We start from the raw sequence: 13420 nt of genomic DNA on the forward strand, positions 1-13420 counted from the left end.
CAGGGTCCCGCTCTGTTGACCAGGCTGGGGTGCCGTGGCATGATCTCGGGTCACTGCAGCCTGGACCTCCTGGGCTCAAGGGATCCTCCTGCCTCAGCCTCCAGAGTAGCTAGAATTACAGGTGTGCACCATCACGCCCCGTTTTTTTTTTTTTTTTTTGGTCAGAGATGTGGGTCTCATTATGCTGCCCGGGCTGATGTCGAGCTCCTGGACTCAAGCAATCCCCTTGTCTTAGTGTCCTACAGTGCCGGGATTACAGGCGTGAGCCACCGCGCCCAGCCCCTCTGTCTTCATTACGGTGCTTCCCTCCCTAATTCTGTACGTATCTCTCATTCTCCCCTTCTCTCTCTAGCTCTTGTTTTGTCTTTTTCCCTGGGATTCTGCGTCTCTTTTGCCCCTCTCCTCTCCTGCTGTTTATCCCCTTCTTCCCTCTATTCCTTCTCTTCCACCTCTTCTGCTCCATCCTCGCAACTTATTTAACCTCTCATTGCTCCTTCTTCATAGCTCTTTCAATCTTTCGATTGTCCTCAGTCTCCATAGATTTCTCCCTCTTCTCCCATCTCCGCGCCTCCTCTGCTCTCCCTGTTCAATTCTCTTCCCTGTTATACCCCCCGCCCCCACTCTACGGCACTCGAGACCCACAGTAATCCTCCCTGCTGTGGTTCTCCCTCTGTTCTCCTTGCCACCTCTCTGGACATCTGGCTTTTCTCTACATTTCTGTAGTTGCTTTTCTCCTCCTGCTTTCTTTTCTTATCTCAGATTTTCTACTGCTCTCTGTCTCCTAATCCCTTTGGCCCACACGATTACAGGGGGGTTTGGAGTAAGACGCCTGCATCCAGGGGGAGCACATTTTCCAGGGGCTGGAGCTGGGCAGGCAAGAACAGCCCCTGTAACAGGACAAGCCCCGGGCACCTCCCCAACGCAGCCTCAGGAGAAGCGGTGACTGCGGAGGGGAGACCTGGGGAGCAGCAGGGCCCGGCACAAGGAGGGAGGTGGGGGACGACGGCGCCTTAAGACAATGGTGGGGTCTGCAGGATCTCAGGACCAGGCAGAGGACGCGGCCTCCGCGGGACTGGGGCCACGGGGCTACACTCGAGGAGCCAACGAAGGCGAGGGTGGGAGGTGCCCAAGGCGGGAATCCACCTCAGCTGTGAGGACTTTAAAAAGCGCGGGGCGGGAGGAGTTAGTAAAAGATTTTAAGCAGGAAAATTACGCAATGGAAAGTGTATACATTGCCCTACAGCAGAAAGACCAGACCGCACCAGCCTCAAGGCGACTTTAAACCCAAAAGGAAGCAACCCCAGACTCTCAAAGGGACGTCTCACTTTGCTCTGCATGAAGGAAGAAGGGCGAGAATTTCCAGGTCTATAGGGACCCCACGTCCCAGGTACAGAAGCGCTGGGGACCTGGGAAACACAGACTTAATATATTAAGACAGAGAGAAACTCACGGGCTGCGGTGGGACCTTCACTCCACGCTATCCGCTTGCAGGTTTGCGTGAATCTGCGCGCGCAGGACAGAAGTAAGGCCTGGGCGGGGTCCACGAGGAGGTGGGCGGGGCCTGGGCAGGGAGAAGCGAGGCGCCAGGTGGAGAGACTTTGCCCTCTAGAACCGGCAGAGGGCGGGGCTGGTGCGGCACCTGTGAGTCTCAGTCTTGAGCCCAGCGCCTCTGTTTTTTCCGGTTTTGGAGGCGAGACCAGCCGGGAAGGCCGAGGCATGATTCAAAAGCCCTGGAACTGTCTGGAACCGGGATGCAAACTAGAATGTGAAATGCAAAGCCCTGCCTGGGCGGTACCTACAATTTCATGCTGCTGGCCCACAGAACAGACTAGAAATCTTCTCCCTTTCTATTCGCCATTCACTCCGGGGGGTGGGAGTGGGGGAAGGGTCCACCCTGTGCTCAGCTTCAGAGACTTCCCTAGGGCCACGCCTGGGATGCGGGACGGAGTGCTCAGGCCAGGGAAGAGTGAGGTCACCACCTGCTGCTTAAACACAGCAGGGATGCGGTCGCGGGGGAGGGAGCCTGAGGTCCCAGCTACTCAGGAAGCAGCAGCGGGAGGATCCCTGAGCCTGGGGTTCCAGACCAGCGTGGGTGACAAAGTAACACCCGCTCCCGCAGGGCTCCCTTCCTCATTCTCTAACATTTTAAAATAAAATTTTGATTCTGTAGGGATCCAACATTATTCTTTTCCATGTGAATATCCAGTTAGTCGTCCCAGCACATTTGTGGAGGAGATCTAATACTTTCTTTTTATAATTTCCTTTTTTTTTTTTTTTTTAAAGACAAGAGTATTTCTCTGTCGCCGAGGCTGGAGTGCAGTGGCAGGGTCTCGGCTCAGTGTAGCCTGTACACCCTGTGTTGAAGTGATTCTCCTGCCTCAGTCTCCGGAGTAGCTGGCATTACAAGCGTGCCACCATGTCCGGCTAATTTTTGTATATTTGGTAGAGACGGGGTTTCACCATGTTGGCCAGGCCGGTCTCAAACTCCTCACTTGAAGTGATGCACCTGCCTTAGCCTCCCAGAGTGTTGTGATTACAGTCGTGAGCCACTAAGCCTGGCCCAAGAAATACTCTTTACTTCACTATTTAAATGTTGAGACAATATAATTGGAAACAAAATGATCTTCCCCCGAATGAGAAATCATCTACACGACGATAACAGAATAAGAAATAAAAATGATTTCATTAATAAATAAGCCTTAGACCAGAATGTGATGGCAAATAGAGGAAAAGAGCTAAGAGGCTGAAAACAAAGACACTTGACTGTTCTATACAACCCATTAAGTGCATGTTTTCAAGATCAACACTAATCAGTCCTCAGGGAAGAGGACTTGACAACACCCTTGATTGCACGTGGCTCTACTTGGTACCGGAGGTGACCATCTGTGTCAGCTAACTAGCCTCATCCTGAGGGAGGGGGAGAAACCCTAACCCATAACTTTTGGCAAGTGTGAGTTTTACAACAGGGCAGCAGGTGCCCTCTCTGGTGAGGCTCCTACAATCCGACAGAAACTGATGTCACCAGTAAATAAAATTTAGAATATATGATTAAGTGCGAATTTATTTGAAGGCAAAGCTTGGAAATAGCCACTGGAAACATCAACTCTAAATGAACTGGATCAGCATTCCAAAGTAGAGATGTTAAGGTTTCACATACATAGGGAAAGACAGAGAATTTTTAGCAGAATCACCACATTTTTTATTCAAGACCCGTGCATAGGGTGCAGCAACTTGCTTGGTTATGGATTGATACACTTTAAGGAAGGCTGAAGTGTACCTTATTACAAAAGAAGGGACAATGATGCGAGGAGGTCTTATCTCTGTGGCTGCTTAGTCTTCCTAATTACTTACAGGAAAAGTCTTAGAAATTGCCCCTGCGGCCGGGCGCGGTGGCTCAAGCCTGTAATCCCAGCACTTTGGGAGGCCGAGACGGGTGGATCACGAGGTCAGGAGATCGAGACCATCCTGGCTAACACGGTGAAACCCCGTCTCTACTAAAATACAAAAAAAAAAACTAGCCGGGCGACGAGGCGGGCGCCTGTAGTCCCAGCTACTCGGGAGGCTGAGGCAGGAGAATGGCGTAAACCCGGGAGGCGGAGCTTGCAGTGAGCTGAGATCGGGCCACTGCACTCCAGCCCGGGCGACAGAGTGAGACTCCGTAAAAAAAAAAAAAAAAAAGAAAAGAAATTGCCCCTGCATACCACTGGACTCAGGTTGCATGACCACATTCCTCTCAAGGCTCAGAATTACCTCAAGGTCCATAGCCTTACACTGAAGTCATTTGATGTTTGAATTATTTAATTTCCTATTGAGATAAAGGTACTGCCTCCCTTGTTGTTTGCCTTTCAAAAAGAACCCCCAAGTCCCTCAGAAATACATCCCTGGGTCATTAAACTGAAAAAAGGTTTAGTTTCTAAAAGAAAGAAAAAAAAAGTTAGCCGGGCATGGTGGCTGCTGCCTGTAATCCCAGCTACTCGGGAAGCTAAGGCAGGAGAATCGCTTGAACCCAGGAGATGGAGGCTGTGATGAGGTGAGATCGCACCTTGCACTGCAGCCTGGGTAAAAGAAAAAAACTGTCCTAAAAAAAAAAAAAAAAAAAAAAAACCTCAGAAGACAGAGAAAATGAATTTACAAATTTTCTAATTGAATATTCTAGGAGACAAAAGGAAATAAAATCTCTTCCCTTACTTTTAAAGGAGGAATTATACTTCTCATTTATTTGTTTGTTTGAGACAGGGTCTAGCTTTGTCACCCAGGCTGGGGTGTGGTGGCGAGATCAAAGCTCACTGCAGTCTCCAACTTTCTGGCTCAAGTGATCCTCCCACCTCAGCACCCCAAGCAGCTGGGACCATGGGCGTGAACCACCACACCTGGCAGAATTTTTTGATTTTTAGTAGAGATGAGGTCTCACTGTGTTGCCCAGGCTGATTTCGAACTCCTGGGCTCAAGCGGTCCTCCCGCCTCGGCTCTTGAACGTGCTGGGATTACAGGTGGGAGACACCGCTCCAGGTCGTGACTTTATTTCCATGAAATATGAAATTATCCTCCACTCCTGTCTGTAATAGGCAGTTTTGCATGTCACCTTTCAGTTTCCATTATCCACTCAAACAACCCAGGATCTTGTTTAGTTTAATAAGCCGCTCTAATTGCCAGTCCCTGCTGCAACCAGCGCCCCACCCCACCCCTTTACCAAGGTTCCTGCCCCTCTCCCCCGCCCTGCCCCAGACGGAGAGGAGCTTGCACCGCCAGCAAGATGCGTGACTCTACCTGCTCAAAAAAGGCTCTTTGCATTAAAACCATTTTCAACTTAAGAGGAAAAACGATTCAGCGATCAGTACAGGTGGCCCACTACAGTAAGTTGTTTTACCTTCGATTGTTTGAAATATTAACTCAAAACGGACAGGAAGCATCCCTGTGATATTAGGGGTAATATCGCGGCATATCAGAAACAATCCACCAATCAGAACCCGGGAATCCAGTCCTGCAGGGCGAGAGGATGACAGCAGGAGACATCTGGGGCCCAGCTGAGGAGAAAGACAGCACCCGCCCCCTCCAGACCCTGCCCTTCAAAACATCCCTTCCAGACCTCGCCCTCAAGATGATGATCTCTCTCTGGCCCAGGTGTTCCCACTTTCCATCCCTGCTCCCAGGCAGCCTCCTCATTCTTGCCCTGCCCAGATCCTGTTCAAGGCCCCGCCCCTTCTAACCAGGCCCCACCCCTACAGCCGCCTCCACACTCTCATAGCCAGGAGTGGCTGTGATCTATCAGCCTTGGCCTCCCAAAGCGCTGAGATTACAGGCGTCAGCCACCCCATATAGCCCAATCTTCTTAACATAAACACTTTAATGTCAATTAATGCTTAAACTCAATGTTAAGTCAACTCAATCTCAAGTCAATGCTCTAATGTCAATTAAAGCTTTATGATTTTCTATAGTCACTGTATTTGGAACAATTATCTGAAAAATGAATTTTATGATGTTCCGCAAGGAGTGACCTCGGACTGAAGACCTTGCCACCCTTATGACATTTGTAAGATTTCTGTCCAGTACAGATTCTCTGATGTCTAATGCTGTGTGAACGTGAAATCAAGACTTTGCCACAATCATCACACTTGAGATTTCTCTCTCCTATGAATTATCCTTTGTTTTGCATAGGATGAAGCTTGACTGAAGACCTTGCCACGGTCATGATATTTGTAAGGTTTCTCTCCAGTATGAGTTCACTGATAAACTGCAAAGTACGATCAATGTCTGAAAAATTTGCCACATTTTTTACACTTGTAAGATCTCTCTTCATTATGAATTCTCTAATGATTTACAATGGTTGTAGCATTACTGAAGACTTTGTGACAATCATTACATTAGTAACGTTTCCCTATGCCATGGATTGCTTGCTGATAAAAAAGTGATGACTTCCCAATAAAGGTTTTGCCATACTCATTACACTTGTAAGGTTTCTCTCCACTATAAACTCCCTGACGTTGTTCAAAGTTTGATTGTTGATCTTTTGATTTTTAGTAGAGACGAGGTAAAACACAAAAATACAAAAATTTGCCAGGCCTGGTGGTGGGCAGCTGTAATCCCAGCTACTTGGGAAGCCAAGGCAGGAGAATCACTTGAACCCAGGAGGGTTCTCCAGGAGGTGGAGGTTGCAGTGAGTGGAGATCATGCCATTGCACTCCAGCCTGGGCAACAAGAACAAAATTCCATGTCCAGAAAAAAAGAGTCCAGTCAAGAGCCTCATATATATGAGGCAGTGAGCCTGAATGACGTCCTCGCTGGGAGGAATTTTGACAGCAGTGACTGCTGCTTAGAGAAGATGATCATTAGCTTATGTGATGATCACTGTCACAGTGCCAGTGAGAGACGCTTCTGCGATGCTCCTCAAAAGCCAGAATGAAAGGCCAGGTGCAGTGGCTCATGCCTGTAATCCCAAAACTTCGCTGGAGGCTGAGGTGGGCAGATTGCTTGAGACCAGGTGTTCAAGACCATCCTGGCCAACATGGTGATACCCCATCTCTAATAAAAATACAAAAAATAGCCAGGTAGCCAGGTATAGTGGCATGCATCTGTAATTCCAGTTAGGTTGAGAGGCTGAGGTATGTGAATTGCTTGAACCCAGGAGGTGGAACTTGCAATGAGCTGAGATCATGACACTGCACTCCAGCCTGTTCAACAGACTCTGTCTCAAAAAAACAAAACTAAACAACAAAACAAAAACAAAAAACAAAAACATGAAACCAGAACCACAGCTGGAAACACTTGTCAGTCAGTGTCATGCTTTCTATCTTGTATCCTGGGCCACACTGACATTTCCACTCAGGGCTTCTAGGGACATCTCTGCCTAGAGCAGGATGATGTTCAATCTTATTAGTCAAAGTGTTTTTCATGAATTTTCTGGTTTTATGAAAAACCCACTCCATAGAAGAGTCTCTAAGAAGCTATCCTTGACAGAGGGGAGGGTCATCACTACAGAAAACAATGACACGTACATCAAAAGCATGTATGGGGCAACATCACAAAAGAGAATATAAAGCCAGGAAGAGCCAAGATAGACAAGAGCAGACTTCTCATGTCTGCAGAGACGTTTTCCTCACCCACAGACTCCAGGTTCCTGTAGTTCTCCAACATCACTTCCCTGTATAAAGCCATTTGCATAGTGTTCGGGCATTTCCACTCCAGCAGAGAATTTTATAGCCACAACCCTAAAAGTCAAGTGTCCCTAAAATGAAAAAGACATTTCAACAAAACATTAGGGAGGACTGTGTTATCACCTTCACAAGAAATGAGAAAAGAGAAAATAAGTATTGATTTGATCCAAGACTGTGTTCTGACAAACCCACACTAAGGCATTTTTGAACAGTTTTTTCCTGTACAGTTGCATTTTATTGCACTTTTCCATCAGAGATTTTAAAATCCCCTAAGTCACTGTGGAAGTCTCAGTTTTATGGACAATATAAAAAATATTTGGCCGGGCGCAGTGGCTCAGGCCTGGAATCCCAGCACTTTGGGAGGCCAAGGCGGGTGGATCACCTGACTTCAGGAGGTGGATCACCTGACCACCCAGGGTAACATGGTGAAACCCTGTCTCTACTAAAAATACAAAACTTAGCTGGGCGTGGTGGCACCTGTCAGTAATCCCAGCTACTCGAAGGCTGATGCAGGAGAACTGCTTGAACCCAGGTGTGGCGGTGCACGCCTCTAGACCCAGCTACTTGGGAGGCTGAGACAGGAGAGTTCCTTGAGCCCCAGAGGCAAAGGTTGCAGTGAGCCGAGATTGTGCAGCTCACCTTGGACTGCAGAGTTAGACTCTGTCAAAAAACAAACAAATGAACAAATAAAGAAACCATACACACACACACACACCTCCCCCCCGAGCATTGGGGCTCACACCTGTAATCTCATCACTTTGGGAAACCAAGGTGGGTGGATTACTTAAGGTCAGGAGTTCAAGAACAACCTGGCCAACATGGTGAAGACCCGTAACTACTAAAAATATAAAAATTGTCTGGGCATGGTGGGGGAAAAGCCCTGTAATCCCAGCTATTTGGGAAGTTGAGGCAGGAGAATTGATAGAACTCTGGAGGCAGAAGTTGCAGTGAGCCAAGATCACACCACTGCACTCTGGCCTGGGCAACAGGGTGAGACTCTTAAAATAAAATATATGTGTATATATACGGAAAATAATGCATTTTCTACATAAACCATGGGCTTGGCCAGGCCTGGTGGCTCACACCTATAATCCCAGCACTTATGGAGGCCAAGATGGGCAGATCGGGAGGTCAAGAAATCAAGAATATCCTGGCCAACACGGTAAAACCCCATCTCTATTAAAAATACAAAAATTAGCTGAGTGTGGTGGTGTGTGCCTGTAGTCCCAGCTACTCTGGAGGGTGAGGCAGGAGAATCTTTTAAACTCAGAAGGTGGAGGTTGCAGTGAGCCTAGATGGAGTCACTGCACTTTAGCCTGATGACAGAGTGAGACTTTGTTTCAAAAAACAAACAAACAAATAATCATAAGCTTCTCCATTAATGCTCTTCTGCACACACTACAAATCACATCCAAACACACTTAAATTAACTTCAGTTCAGAGATTATAAGCAAACACCTGGAGAGGACACATCCACAGACACATGCCAGGCTGAGGTGGGAGGATCTCTTGAGCCTGGAGAGCAGAAGATAAAGTGACCCAAGATGGCACCACTGCACTCCAGCCTGGGGGACACAGTCAGAGCCCATCACCTCCAACCCCTAAACAATGTTGGAAACTCATTGAGTTAAGACACAGCTTCAAGAAATCAAAAAACCAATACATGAAGAAAATGAGAAGGTCAACCAACATAAAGAAATGATGAAGAACTACACAGAAACTCTTGGGCTAAAAATACAGTAACTAAATGGAAAAATTCAATACATGGGTTCAAAATCAGAATTCATAATGTAAATTAAAAATTAGACTGGGGGGCCGGGCGTGGTGGCTCACGCCTGTAATCCCAGGACTTTGGGAGGCTGAGATGGGTGGATCACGAGGTCAGGAGATCGAGACCATCCTGGCTAACACGGTGAAACCCCGTCTCTACTAAAAAAAATACAAAAAAAGACTAGCCAGGTGAAGTGGTGGGCGCCTGTAGTCCCAGCTACTTGGGAGGCTGAGGCAGGAGAATGGCGTAAACCCAGGAGGCAGAGCTTGCAGTGAGCTGAGATCCAGCCACTGCACTCCAGCCTGGGTGACAGAGCCAGACTCCGTCTCAAAAAAAAAAAAATTAGACTGGGGGACTGGCAAGGTGGCTCACACCAGGACTTGGGAGGCCGAAGTGAGTGGATCACCTGAGGTCAGGAGTTTGGAGAAGAGCCTGGTCATTATGGCAAAACCCTGTCTCTACTAAAAATACAAAGATTAGCTGGGTGTGGAGGTGGGCTCCTGTAGTTCCAGTTACTCTAGAGGCTGAGGCAGGAGAAGCGCTTGAACATGGGAGGCAGAGGTTGCAATGAGCCAAGATTGCTTCACTGCACTCCAGCCTGGGTGACAAAGCAAGACTGTCTCAAAAATATAAAACAATTAAAAAAATAGGCCAGGCACGGTGGCTCACGCCTGAAATCCCTGCACTTTGGGAGGCCAAGGTGGGCAGATCACCTGAGATTGGGAGTTTGAGACCAGCCTGACCAACATAGAGAAACCCCGTCTCTATGAAAAATGTAACAATTAGCCAGGTGTGCTGGTGCGCACATGTAGTCTCAGCTACTTGGGAGGCTGAGATAAGAGAATCACTTAAACCCAGGTGACAGAGGCTGGAGGTGAGCCGAGTTTGCATCACTGCACTCCAGCCTGGCAACAGAGCAAAACTTCATTTCAAAACAAAAATGTTTTCAAGTACCAGAAGTCCCAGAGGACAGTGAGAGGAAGAAAGTTATAGAAAAGCCTGTTGGAAGACATTAATGGCCAAAAATTTCGAATTTCAGAAGGCAAAAGAAATGATGGCCATCATAGTGAAACACCATCTCTACTAAAAAATACAAAACTTAGCTGTGAGTGGTGGAGCCTGCCTGTAATCACAGCTACTCGGGAGGCTGAGGCAGAAAAACTGCTTGAACCTGGGAGGCGGAGGCTGCAGTCAGCCAAGATCATGCCGTTGCACTCCAGCCTGGGTGACAAGAGCAAAACTTAGTCTTAAAAAAGAAAAGCGGGCATGTGAAAGAACATTTCTGTTTTATCCTAAAAAAATGCATAATATGAACTAATCACCAGGGCAAAAATAAAGAACTAAAGAATACAAAATAGCTTTCAAGATACATGAAAAGGATGCTTTCAGCAAAGTATTAAAATCTGTTTTAAATATACATGTCCACGATTAATGACATCTACTCAGACTCTCAAGGAATAGAAAATATAAATAAAAAGGGCTTTCATTTTCACCAAATACGAAAAAGAACATGGTGGTAAGACCACAGTAATAAGCTTTGTTGAAAGAGTGAGAAATTTCTCACGTTTTCATTCAGAGAGGGCACCTCTGCAGCTGGGGGTCCAGAGGGAATGTTCCCATATCTAAAAGAGGAAATGGCAAGTCCAAAAAGAAGTAATCAGTTTTGCAGGAATTCTCCAGATACCTGCAGTGAAGTCACCACACTCACAGGTATCCCGTATGTTATTCTTGGTAACAGTGAAAAACTGTCAAGGAGATTATGTGAAGTCAGGGGCTTGAGACCAGCCTGGCTAACATGGTGAAACCCTGTCTCTAAGAAAAATACAAAATTAGCCAAGCCTGGTGGTGGACGCCTGTAATTCCAGCTACTTGAGAGGCTGAGGCACGAGAAATCACTTGATCCTGGGAGGTGGAGGTTACAGTGAGCCCAGATTGCTCCAGTGACTCCAGCCTGGGCAAGAGAGGCAGATGGAATTTAAGATGAGAGAGACTGTGAAAAGGCATGGGTGAGTGTGAGCAAACTTGTGAGGTAGGATGCTTCAGAATCACAGAAGACTGGCTACTACAGTACCTGCTATCTCAGAAAAGAAGGAGATAGAAGAATCCACTGAGGAATGTCACTTTACCTGAGGAAGAGCCATCCCTGGCTCCTTTTCTTTGCCCTCTCTGGTGGCTTCATTACATAGCAAGAGTCTTTGGAAACCAATCCTGTGTGTAAAAAAATATGAGATTTAATTTTTCTTTTTCTTTCTTTCTTTCTTTTTTTTTTTTTTTTTTTGAGATGTCACCAGGATGTGGTTCGGAGGCATGATCTCAGATCACTGCAACCTTTGCCTCCCTGGTTCTAGCGATTCTCCTGCCTCAGCCTCTTAAGTAGCTGGGACTATAGGCATAAGCTGCCAGGCCCAGCTAATTTTTCTATTTTTACTAGAGACGGGGTTTTACCACGTTGACCAGGATGGTCTTGATCTCCTGACCTCATGATCTGCCCACCCAGGCCTCCCAAAGACCCGGGATTACAGATGTGAGCCATTGCGCCCAGCCGAGATTTAGTGTTTAGAAATCACTCATTCCTTTCCTGTGACAAAACACACACATACAGGGGAGACCTCACCCGGGAGAGGTCCTCTGCTGCCCATTGCACCAGAGATTGTGCAGAGATAACAATGTCCCACAGGAAGATCTACAAGCATAATTTTGACTTGTTTTTAGATTCCACTCCCCCCTCCGGAAAAGTCCACATACACGCTGCAGCAGGGCACAGACCTTCAGGGCACAGATCTGGCACTAACCAAACCCCACACAGAGCACAGCACCCTCACCTCCCTGTGGATCACAGGCTGATCTCAGCTCTCAACATGGAGGAAACTGCCTTGACGTTCAATGCTGGACACAGATGAGAATCACCAGCGCTGTTATAAGTATTATTGAGGGTGGGTCCCATCCTGTGATAATAGCAATCTTTGATAAAACAGCATAAAAGATGTATTTGCAAAATGTCTGAGCACCCTAATGTGAAGTCAGGGTTGAGCTCCACTCAGAGGGCGCCAGCCCAGCACAGCCCCACCTTCTGGCTCTGCTCTCTGCTTGGGGACTTGTTCTCAACAGGATCCAGTGAACAGCAAAGGAGCAAAAAGAATCACACAGAACAGGCAACACGGACCAGAGGTGGGGGTGAAGGTGGAGCTGCCATGTCAAATGCGGGACTGTGGGCGATCACAAAGGTTTCCATAGAGAAAGTGATGTCAGAACAAAGACTTAGGGAAGAAACGCTGCTTGTCACTTGCAGCTGCGGGGCCAGAGAGTCCTAGGCAGAGGGACAGCCCAGAAGGCCCTGAGACAGGAGCAACCTCAGCCCCAGAAAAAGGAAAGAGGCCTATATGGCTTGAGCTGTATGGCTGGAGGCCTGCATGGCTGGAGCAGAGGGAGTGAGGAGGACACAGGCAGGAGATGAGGTCAGAGGGGTCCTGGGAGCACAGATCCCTAAGGATGAGGTCTTGAAACATTTTTCCCCCACACCTCAAAAGAAATTTGGAAATGATGTATTTTCTCACTCCTTTCATGTATACATGTAATTTTCTCTTTACCTTATAAATTACAACACTTACAAATAATGTATTTCCCATATTTAAAATACATGATGTCAACCTCAGCTAAGCCCCTAGAGGTACATTGTCGCCCTCATCTGAGATTTGTAGGACTGCAAGGGAATTTTTGGGGGTTTAGGAAGTCACTTATGGACATGTGAAGGTGGAGATGCCTGTTTGATGTCCTAGCAGAGAGAGGAGAGAACTGGACACAGGACTGTAGAGCTCAGGGGAGAGGACTACAGGGAACACGGAGCCATGTAGGTGGGTTAAAGCCATGAGATGAAAAGGTTCAAGGTGATTTGAGTCTAATCACCTGTTTTTCGGAGGACTGGAATCCATTTAAAATTCAAATTACAACTAAGCATCACCCTCTCCTACAGGAAAAGCCACACACTCCATTTTGCCCATCATTTCTGGGTCAGTGTCACTCTGACTGAGCTTTTCTGGCCTTCTCCCTCACCTGTATGTTACAGGCAGGCTCACCGAGGTTCACAGCGGGGGACGTTTCCCCAAGTCATCCTGAGAAGCTGTGAGTTTTGGAAGGAGGGGTCGCTGGTCTTCATGTGATGGCCAGGAAGGGTCCACAGCTGGCCAGGAAGGGTCCACAGGCTGCGTTGGTCATCCTTCTCTAGAAAATTCCAGGACTGGCCATGTGTGGTGGCTCACTCCTGTAATCCTAGCACTTTGGAAAGCCTAAGCAAGCGGATCAGTTAAGCCGGATCAGTTAAGCCGAGGAGTTTGAGACTAACCTGGGCAACATGGTGAAACCCGTCTCCTGGATAGACAAGAATTGGCCTCCCACAGTGCTGGGATGACAGGCATGAGCCATTGCGCACGGCCTATGTGTGTGTGTGTGTGTGTGTGTATATATATATATATATTTTTTTTTTTTTTTTTTTTTTTGAGAC

At 47.4% G+C, this 13420-nt stretch overlaps 1 long non-coding RNA gene and 1 pseudogene across 1 annotated transcript; both read right to left on the reverse strand.

Annotated features, from left to right (window-relative positions):
- Positions 1-4397: 4397 nt before the first annotated feature.
- On the reverse strand, positions 4398-6210 carry LOC111530339 (annotated as a pseudogene).
- A 437-nt stretch (positions 6211-6647) lies between these two features.
- Positions 6648-13335, reverse strand: LOC113220116. Its single transcript, XR_003307056.1, has 3 exons — positions 11745-13335; positions 11049-11130; positions 6648-7222 (listed from the first exon to the last, which is right to left on the reverse strand). It is a non-coding gene; the product is annotated as an uncharacterized LOC113220116 (long non-coding RNA).
- Between the last annotated feature and the right edge of the window lie 85 nt (positions 13336-13420).

The sequence above is a fragment of the Piliocolobus tephrosceles genome, chromosome 21 (assembly GCF_002776525.5).
Source record: "Piliocolobus tephrosceles isolate RC106 chromosome 21, ASM277652v3, whole genome shotgun sequence".
In the NCBI taxonomy this organism is placed as follows: Eukaryota; Metazoa; Chordata; class Mammalia; order Primates; family Cercopithecidae; genus Piliocolobus; species Piliocolobus tephrosceles.